The sequence below is a fragment of the Felis catus genome, chromosome A1 (genome assembly GCF_018350175.1).
Source record: "Felis catus isolate Fca126 chromosome A1, F.catus_Fca126_mat1.0, whole genome shotgun sequence".
In the NCBI taxonomy this organism is placed as follows: Eukaryota; Metazoa; Chordata; class Mammalia; order Carnivora; family Felidae; genus Felis; species Felis catus.
Genome location: NC_058368.1, coordinates 3,812,564 through 3,819,668, shown reverse-complemented (window position 1 = coordinate 3,819,668; position 7,105 = coordinate 3,812,564). Strand labels below are relative to the sequence as shown.

The window sequence follows — 7,105 nt, the reverse complement described above, 5'->3', positions numbered from 1 at the left end:
CTCCATCATTCCAAAAAAGGTATTTAGTCCATTCAATGGTTTCCCTAAATCAATCAGCCACATTAAACATTCTATGAGTTTTAGAACCATCTCCGGATTTGGAGGTTCTGAGGAAGGAAGAACTACCAGAAGCCTAGTCCTTATGCCCCCTCCCTGGCACCCCATGTACTCTTCCTCTTTTTCTCTATTTCTGCCCTCCCTCTCTCTCCCCTCCTCTTCCTTCCCACCCACTCCCCTCTCCTTCTCTTCTCTTCCCTCCTCTTTCTTAACCTACCCTTTTCCTTCCTCCCTCCCATCAGTCATCACCCTATACTGATGACCCCTGCTCAGTTGATGAGATTTGTTTTGGCCACTCATGGTTAGGATATCACTTTTGATTGTTTTGGTCATCTTCCATTTCTAAATATATGCTATAATTATTAAGCCTATAGTTTTTTTTAAGTTTATATACTTATTTTGAGGAGGTCAGAGAGAGAGAGAGAGAGAGAGAGAGAGAGAGAGAGAGAATCCCAAGCAGGTTGCTGACAGCACAGAGCCTACCTAACACAGGGCTCGATCTCACGAACTGTGAGATCGTGGCCTGAGCTGATATTGAGTCAGACACTCTCAGGTGCCCTTATACTTCTTATCTTGTTCAGAGTTCATTCCATATATAATGATACCTTTAAATTCTAGTCCTTTGACCTTCTTCTGGTCACCTCCTTTAAGTCTGAGTGCAGTGCAGAAGAACAGAGTATTGACTTTGGGCAGCGAAGCTGGATTTCAGTCCAGCTCCGCCACTGAAGTGTTGGGTCCTGTCCCTCTCTGGGCTTTGGTTCCCAATAAGGGGGTTGGACGAAGTTAACGTTCTTAACCTGGATGCTAAGAATTAGACCTCAGTATTCTTTGAAATTCTTAAATTTATAAAGAAAATTTTGTGTAAGTGTGCATTCGTTTGGACAGTGTCTAAACCTTTTATAAGATTCTCAAAAAGTTTCCTTGATTACAGTAACTTCATATCTATGGTGTCAGATTATGTTTCAGACACATCATGTTCTAATAATCACTTATAAAAAGTATATTAAAGCCTTTGGAGACTCTGGACTGTGCTAGAAATTTAAGAAGCCGTGGCTTGGTACCCCGGGACAAACATACAAGAGGCCCTAAAGTATCTTGTGAATGTATAAAAAACGTGATTAAATGTTCTCAGCCAGAAACGGCACCAAACGGTAGAAAACAAACAGTTGTCACTCCTATTACAAATTTACATATCTCGAAATGCATGACATAAATTAACTTGAATTAGAAGTCACAAGGTTTCTTAGCTCTGGGGTTTCAAGCTGTGACTTTCTGCAACATGTAAATTCAGTGAACCTAAAACTTCTTCACCATGAATAGTCATGAACAGATTTCAAGAATAGTGTCATAAGTTCCTATTGAAACTACAGTCTGAAAGGTTCATTAACTTAAGTGAAGAAATAAAATCTGAATTGGCTCAAACCCCTTATCTATATTTAAAAATTTTACCCTTGTGCTCTTTGCCGGTTTTTCAAATAATTTGAAACGCTTTGCAATAATCTGTAACAATAATTAGGACGTTTTTAGACGGGATAAAATAGATGTCTTATAGTCTTAACTCTCACTTCATTGGCTTCAACTTTAGTGATGAAAAAAGTCCTTCATAAACTTTCGGTACCATTTTCACCTTGATTTTGTCCCTTTAATTAAGTACAGGTAAGCAAACAGTCAAGTTGTGCCGACTTTATGTCAGGAAATTTGCCAGCCGGGAGAAGACAAAGAGAAAGACATTCTGCCCAAGGGACTTCTTAAACCGAATGTAGCAGCTCACTTGGGAGCACGAGGAAATGACAAGCGGCATCAGGTTTCCTATAAGGAGTTTTTAAGAGAATATCGGTGGGATTCTACGCGCTGAGAAAAAGTAGGGTAAGAAGCATATCGAGTATGGTTAGGTTTCGTTACTGGATGGGTCAGGTTTGGAGCAGACCACGGATTAGAGGTAAATGCGTGTTGTTCACTGGGACGTGGTCCTGAAACGGTTTGGTGTCACTCAGCTTTTGCTCTAGAAGACGCTGCGAGAATTGCACAAGCGTTTCGAGACCGAACTTGAACGCGCTCGCTTTCTCTTTAAGAAAGATAGTTAAAAGATGGTGCGCTGGCAGTGACCCTGAAAACTTCTGAGTCAAAAAGACGCTGGAAAGCGTGGCGGGAACAGCCACACAGAGGGAAGTGATATCTGTGACACACAACCGACGGAGAATGGTTATTTGGAAGAGACGGGATGACTCCTATAAAATGGGCTCAAAAACTTACAAGAGGCAAAACAGTACAACTGACAAAGGCCCATACAGACTGTGACAGATGGTTTTCAAGGGTGGCTGCCGTCCATCCCGTCCTTCCCTCTGCGTGTGTGTGTGGCTCTTTACCCATTTAGAGATGTCTTCTCGGTTTTTCCTGAATCCAGCCTGGTTCAATGAATTTCCTTGACCAATAAGATGCAACAGAAATCATGGTGAATAAGCAATTGGGAGAAAAGGAAATCTGAACGCCCGAGACAATGAGACATGTTTAACCTTGCTTATTATAATCACAGATATGAAAAGGCAATGTCATTTCACACACACCAGAGAGGCACGTTTAGAAAGCCTGACAATAGCAGACGACGGTGCGGGTGTCACTGTTGGGGTCAATAAAGCTTGGTACAGACACATTAGAGACCCCTTGCTGGAGCATCCAGACGCGTTGCATGTGAGCATCTCCCAGACAGCTGACTCTGTTCTACGTGTACACTCTAGCCTAGTTTCCACGTAAGTCGGTGGAAACGTGTGACAATGTGTAGCCTGGCAAAAGCTTATTAAAGCAAAAGATTGGAAATCAGCTAAATGTTTGCCGTCAGGAGAAAGAAAAATTTGTGATGAGTTTGTGTGAAGGAGCAAAGCAAGTTGCAGCTTACTAGCTTATTATTTGTGGAAGGCGCTCATAGGTCGTGGGGTCGGTGCTAAGTGTTTCCACGAACCGTTTCATTTCAGGTGTCCTAACACCACCGTGAGTACGATCGTCCTCGTCATCCTCATCCTGTTTTCCAGAGAAGGGGAGTCGTTTCCCAAGACGTACAGCTGGTGAATGAGAGAGAGGAGATTTGAACTCGGCAGTCCATATTCTTAACGACTCCGTTAGGCTGCGTTTTGAAAATTGTTGAAGACCCCCAAGGGATTCTCCACTTGCAGACATCTGCCCCCAGAGGTGGGGGGATGAGGGCACGTGCCTGTCCTTCCCTTCGTGAGCTCCGGCTGGTGGTGAGCCTCTAGATCCAGGTGTCTTCGGGTGTCCATGGGTGAGAATAGAGGGGTGTCCAGGCAGGAGAACGTTAGCTTGCTTGAGAAGAGAAAACACAAGAGTTGTCGTATCAAATTTTCAAGGCTTGTAAATAAATTTTGCACACTCGGAAGAAAACATGGAGATGTTCTTATGTTAAAGGAATAGCGCAGGATATTGTGTTGGAAAGGAGACAATCAAAGCATTAGACCTGATACTAGTATACTGGAAATACATTGGCTTGTTGTAGGGATTCAGTGAAAGTGTGTATTTATTGAGGGTCTGGTGCATGATGGAGAGGCGCTCAATAAATAAATGTTCTCTTCTTTAATCTAAAATCTCTGTTCGCAGTATTATTGTTTATGTTAACACCTCAATAAAACCGTGGGCTTTCATAGGAAAGCCCTTGAGGTCTGAATTTATGAATTTGTATGTGCTGATTTCAGCACGTTCTAAGTATACAAGCAAAGACACAAGAAATAATAATGGATTTTGAGTAGCGGTGCAAAGTCAGCAGCCAGAAAGATGTCCAAGAGCCAGTAAAAGTTTATTAATAAGTAGGGGAAAGCGGAGGTCATTTGTTGGCTGAGACCAAGTCTGGTCTAGAAATAGTTTATAACTCCCCATCAGTAGTATACCCTTGAAAACAGTCATGAATTTCTGTCACCTTGATCGGGGAATACTTGTTCCTGTTCAAGATGATGGAGGACAGCATTGAATAAAACAAAGACCTCAGCCACCATGAAGCATAGTGACAGACAATAAACACATAAATATATAAAATATATGTCACGTCAATACTGGGAGAGACGGTGATAAGTGCCTTGATATGTAAAGCAGGAAAGGGGGTTATGTGCAGATGGGCACCTAGGGTCGAGACCATAAATTCGGTAGGGAGGTCTCTTGGAGAAGTGGCCTTTTAGTAAAGACCTGCAGGAAAGATTATTGTGAAGAGAAAGACGAGCAAGAACAAGAGGGTGCCTGTTAGTTCTAGAAAGATCCAAGAGGCCAATTTACTTCAGCAAATCTAGGGAGGGTGTGGAAATAAAGGTGGCCACATCAGGTACCATTTGCTGGCCACCAAGAAGACATTGGCTTGTTCTCTATGTGTGATGACAAAACCATTGAGCGATACTGTGATGGACTGAATTGTGCCCCCCCCCATCACCCCCTACCACATTCACATGTTGAAACCCTAACCTCCAAGGTGACTGTATTTGGAGATTTGGCCTTTAAGGAGGCAATTGTCTTAAGGGTGGAGCCCTAATCCAATCTAGCGGGTGTCCTCCTAAAATGAAGAGATTAGGACATATGACAGCCACGAGGCATGTGAGGAAAAGAGGAAAAGCCATGTGAGGACACAGGGAGCAGGTGACCATCTGCAAGCTAACAAGGGAGGCCTCAGGAGATACCAAACCTGCCGACCCCTTGTTCCTCCACTTCCAGCCTCCAGGACCGTGAGAACAAATTTCTGTTGTCCACTCCACCCATTGAATAGATCGCAGTAACAGGGGCAATGTGGCAGATACTCCAGGTGAAAAAAGAAAATAGTCCAGGTGAGAGGTGACAGTGGCTTGAGCCCTAAAGGGTCAGATTAACCCATCATGGAAGAAGCTGTATCCTGGAGTTTCCTGATTGGCAAGTTGTGGGACGACTTTATTTACTGAGATTGAAATCTGTGGATCTGAAAGATAGATGCCAGTTTCTTTGAAGAGCTTTTGCAGAAAAGCAAACTTTGAGGGTCAGGGTCAGGAATTTGGGTCTTTTTTTTTTCTTAATGTTTATTTATTTTTGAGAGAGAGAGACAGAGCACGAGTGGGGGAGGGACAGACAGAGAGGGAGACACAGCTCCAGGCTCCAGGCTCCGAGCTGTCTGCACAGGGCCTGATGTGGGGCCCGAACTCACGGACCGTGAGATCATGACATGTGCCGAAGTAAGACACTTAACTGACTGAGCCACCCAGGCGACCCAGGAATTTAGGTCTTAGAGCAGTCTCTGTTCATAGATAGGACTTGGGTCTCCTTGATATGATACACTATATTATATATGCTACAATATATATTCCTCAGATATGATATATAGCCATCTAATATTTTTGTATATCCTCATATACTTTATATATACATATATATATATATATATGTATATCTATATATAGGTCTCCCTAGAACTCCATTTTTGCATAGAATAGCTCCCAATGTTTAGTCTGATTAGACAGAGATGGAAGGGGCAATAAAAAGTTTCCTGGGAAATTTCCATCCACCATGCTGCAATGACTTTGAAGATTGTCCACACAAAATCCTTCCCCTTCAAGCTCTTCTCAGATCTAACTGCCTCTATGACATCATTTTGGATTCCTCTAGCCCTTCCTGAGGGCCTTCTGTCTGAGCTATTTATTATTTGCATCATATGATTTTGTTATTATATACCTTAATGTATATTTCACTAAGGGTTCGTCACTTTTGGTGTATTGTTTCTTTTGATGTGTTTACCTGGCTATGTTGTGAATTCACTGAGAGCAGTAACCATGCCCTTATTTTTTGTTCTTAAAAACATTGAGACCAGAAGTGGTCAGAGCTTTGGTTGGATATTTTGGTTACGTGAAATAGACAAACACCTCTAAAATAAACTGTACAGATCATTCTTTGCTCTGAGGAATAATTTGTTTCAGCACTTTTCAGAAGCAATCTTTTAAAGAGAAATGATAAACATTAAACTAGAGATGTGTTTTACTGGGAAATTTTTGTTGCTTTACAAAAGAAAATTACACTTGAGAGAGGAAGAACTGTTCTGACCAATGTGAGCACAACATTCCTAGTAATTAGAGTATCCTTTTGTTCTGGAAATAGGTTACAGAGTCGAACGAAAGATGACATGGCAAAACGGAGTGCTGGCTGGAGTCGTGGGGTCTGGGTCAGCACGCCCGGTGATGTCTACAGGAGTTGTAATTTCAATGACTTAGATTGTTCAATGACATCTTGTAATGATTTTTGTGTGATTCCAAACTGCCTGCACAATTCATGGTCATTTCCAAGACAAATTTTAGACATTTTTTGTCGCTCCCCGAACATACGGAAATTTTGTCGTGCCTCTCTTAAAGAGAAACAGTGAATTAAGTTACTGAACGGTTAATTCCTTCACTTGGCAATTATTTATTGCATGTTGAAGTGGGCCAGATAGAGCGACGAACAGGCTGGAGAAGGTTCAGGCCTCAATGTCAACTCAATCATTTAGTAAACCTTACACGAACACCCCTCTGCTTAATTGCTAATGTAGTGGAGAGTGCACAATGGAGTGATTTTATTGATGGGGGCTGCATTCTGGGTTATTAGCGGCGCAGTTGCAGGTGAAGTCTAAAATTAGACATTACTCACAGCCTGATCTCTCTCTCTCTCTCTCTCTCTCTCTCTCTCTCTCTCTCTCTCCCTCTAGGGGCTTCTCTTACGCGTATGTGTGCTGTCTGCTACCCATTTGACTCAAAACTCTGTGCTTGTCGGAGTCAGGCCTGGACCACCCACCAGTGCCCCATCAGAAGCTGGCACGTTAACGTGTGTACGGAATTTTAACTAATGAATGGGATGCAACGGACGATCCGGCGTGCCCCGTAATTTACAATTTGCTTTTTAGAGTGTACTTAGACATTTATTTTTCTCTCTTTCATTTTAAAGTTCGGTCGTTTTCCTGAGGCAAAGTATGCCTTGAATCGTGCGTGCCATTTTCAAGATGTATCCATGGTCTGACCCATACCTGATTTAACTCGAGTATTAACACGTGCTTTTCTGTAGGTGCTCT

The 7,105-nt window shown here is 42.5% G+C and overlaps 1 long non-coding RNA gene across 1 annotated transcript; it reads left to right on the top strand.

The window, feature by feature from the left end:
• The first annotated feature begins 507 nt into the window (after nt 1-507).
• LOC123380919 lies at nt 508-6,899 on the top strand. The gene is made up of 3 exons (XR_006587339.1): nt 508-1,923; nt 3,027-3,293; nt 6,746-6,899. It is a non-coding gene; the product is annotated as an uncharacterized LOC123380919 (long non-coding RNA).
• The last annotated feature ends 206 nt before the right edge of the window (nt 6,900-7,105 follow it).